At 40.0% G+C, this 3,484-nt stretch overlaps 1 pseudogene; it reads right to left on the minus strand.

Moving 5' to 3' along the window:
* Positions 1-1,664: 1,664 nt before the first annotated feature.
* Positions 1,665-2,636, minus strand: LOC117462670 (GTPase IMAP family member 4-like; annotated as a pseudogene).
* Between the last annotated feature and the right edge of the window lie 848 nt (positions 2,637-3,484).

Genomic DNA, 3,484 nt, shown 5'->3' on the forward strand with positions numbered 1-3,484 from the left:
CCGCTTACACAGTAAATTCCAATGTTAATAAAAGCACACAGAAGCTGTGTACGTTTTTTGGGAGTTTGATTTATTTCAAATGAATACAAATACAACATTAAAACCTATAATTGCACACTAAAACCATTATTTCAAAGAAAGAACAATTTCACATAAACCTCTGGTTTTTACTGGGACTGGGGCAGTTCAACTTGATTTGGGGGGGGGGGGGGGTGCCATAGTTTATGGGCGCTGTACGCAATATATTCGTAGTTCTGTTAGTATAAGATAATAAGATGTACTTTGTTGATCCAAAATCAGGAAATCGTGTTGTTATGAAATTTAAAAAAATATATTTTTTTAATTTCTAACTTTTTTTTTTTCGGCGACCCCTATGGGTCCCTTAGCATTCGCCTATATTACCTATGCCGAGGGCCGGCCCTGTACATAGGCTACAATTAGCCTCTGTTACTACCTGCTGGTGAGTAAATATTAAAATCAGTTAAAATTGACAACCGGTCCGCGATATTTTTTAATGTATCTGCCGGTCCTTGGCACAATAAAGGTTGGGAACCCCTGCCTTAAACCACATGTGTAGATAACTGATTTTTAGTCTGTTGGCAACATGACATGTTTATGTTTTATGACGTGAGTTTATTTCTGGCTATTAATCACACCTACTAATTGACCTATCAGGAGCTTGGATCAAGCTGGATCAGCAAGGTCTGACTTCTACTAACTTCTGGTGAACCTGGTTTAATGAACCAGCTGTTTTAAAGTACAATTTACTCCATTTGCTTAAGTGATCCAGATTCTAGTGTCTGTCATGAGGCGTGGCGCTAACTGAGTGTGAGGCAGTTGTGCAGTCTTACCTAAAAGCAGGAGAGGACAATGTGCAGTTGTTTTCGGTTCTCCCAATCCAAATGGGTGGGATGGTTTTATTTTGAGAAATGGTTCACAAATATACAGGGTTTATAATGTATGCCTTTATTCTATATTCTCGTTACAATGTGACAAATATTCCTTATGATTTAGGACTTCACTCCAAGGTCATCATTTATTCTCATATTTATTTTACATCTTCCGGTCCATTACCAAGGGTTGTATGTAGTCTTATGTGTGCCAAATAAAACATGACAACACACATCATTCAGTTAAAGGTGGGGTAGGTCATTTTGGAGAAACCAGCTCAAGTGCGCTAGAATTTGAAAATACACAACCGGAAAATATCTGCCACTTCCTTACAGAGCCCCTCTTCCAACACACACGGACGCGCACATGACCACTGAGGGCACGAGATAAGTTTTATGCACAGATGGAAGGCTGACAGGCAGGTAGGCCATCCAGTTACTTTAGCCGGGCCGGCTCAGATGATTGGTCGTGCTTTTTACAGCGCCACGGCTTCCAGAGATGATATTTATTAATGGATTTGTTGTGAAAGCACTTCAGATATTCATTGCTATCGGGATGTTAAGAGCATTCCATGGAATATAACAACAAGTGTACCTCGAGCCGGTTTCTCAAATGTACCTACCCCACCTTTAATACCAATTAGTTAGACACCACTTAAATACCTTTTACTTGAAAATCCCACAAGGTTATTAACACAACTTGATTAACCAATATTACTTTAAGTCACTCTAAACAAGAACATCCAAAAAGTGAGGATAAAGATGTGCAAAGAATCAGACAGTCAAAGGTTTGGTAGATCTGCTGCAGTCCAGCAGCAGAAGGTCAGAGGCTCTCTCGTGCAAACCAGCTGACGTTAGTTATTCTTTTAAAAATAAATGACTTCTCAGTCTCTCTTCTGGCCTTTTCTTCGTCCTCTTTTCTAATTCCTCTTTTTTTCCTCCTTAATCTCCCTATCACGACCTTCTATTATCTCATAGAACTTCTCCTTATCAGCTTTCAACTCCTTCATTCTATCCTCGTACAATTTTGCTATTTTGTTTTCCAGTGCCTCCATCCGTTTGCATATTTCCTCTTCTCTCTTTGTAAGGATTCTCCGTGTTTCCGCCTCTATGAACCTCTCTGCCTTCTGGAACATGTCATTGGTGTAATGGCTTCCTCCGTTCTTCTCTGCTATGTTTCTGATCTTGCCGAGCAGCCCTCTGACCTGAGAACGATCCTCCTCCTCATTATTGAAGACGTGGTACTGGCCGTGACATTTCCCCACAAGTTCCTGCAGATCTTCACTTTCTTCAGGAACTCTTCGATAGGTTTCCCTTTGAGCATCACCGTGGGTAAAGAGAACCATGCTGTATCTGTCTGCATCTTTTCCAAACTTCCTGAATCTTCTGCACCGTCTGCTTTTCTTCATCTTTGAATCTGCCCAGTCTGATGACGACCAGGAAGACGTGGGGTCCAGGAGAAGCATATTTAATGCTCTGGTTAATACTGCCTCTGGTCTTCTCTTCATCAACCTTGGTGTCAAACAGACCCGGAGTGTCAATGACAGCAACTCTCTGTTCCTCCACTTCACCAAAGGCCTTCGCACAGGTAACCGTCAGAGAATCAGCAGAGAACTTTGATTCAAAGTCTTTTCCCAGAATGGTGTTTCCTGTGGCGCTCTTCCCAACTCCGGTCTTCCCCACCATCACAATCCGGAGCTCAGCATTATTGTGTGTGTTCGATTCTGATGGGGGAAAACACAACATATATTTTAAGTGCTTTTAGTACTCATATCTTAAGTTAATGATAACAATGGCAAGTGGGAAGAAGCTGTTCTGTTTTCTCCTATTTGTACAGGTGACTGTTGGTCCGTTAAAAACATTTAAGACTGTAAGTTGCATCATTTGGCTAGCCCTTAATATTATTATTTGTTCTTAAATGTAGAATATGTAATTTGTCCCTGGGGTCTCTCAATCTAAACATTACCAAAAGAAGGAGTTTAGTGGCGTTATAAATAAAATCAGTAAAATACTGAATAACGACTGACAGTGGAGGCTTTAAGCCGATGCTTCCACCAACGTATGGTACACTTGTTCCTCTGATACTATCCAGTTCGTACGTTATCAAAGGATCTGTTTCTCCTAGTGGAAGCAGGAAGGTGGGTCTTTGAGCCAAAGGCTAAGCTCTGCATGTTTCCCGGCGTCTGATTACTAAAGGTTTGAAGTTAAAAAGGCACATACGATCATTCATATTTAATTCTAAAAAACAGTAAATGAAAGGGACTGCAATCCTTTGGTGAGGAGCTAGGAGGAACCCTCAGGAGCATTTTTGCATTGATTCGAGTAAAAAGTGTTTTGATGCTGTTGGAATGATTTCAGATTTGATGTGAATAGAGAAATAAAACAGGCTTTTAATGCTGACAGAGCCTATACCGATTAGACTGGTTTTAATAAAGGACTTGCTGAAAAGTAAACAGGAGAAATATCACAGATCATGAATAGAACAATTACTTCTACTGTATGAAGACAATTGTTTGTGCTCTTTTTTGTTGACATTTGAAACATACCTTTAACTAGATCTTAAATCAGAAAACAAATGTATACAATACTTTAAA

This window comes from Pseudochaenichthys georgianus, chromosome 17, assembly GCF_902827115.2.
Source record: "Pseudochaenichthys georgianus chromosome 17, fPseGeo1.2, whole genome shotgun sequence".
In the NCBI taxonomy this organism is placed as follows: Eukaryota; Metazoa; Chordata; class Actinopteri; order Perciformes; family Channichthyidae; genus Pseudochaenichthys; species Pseudochaenichthys georgianus.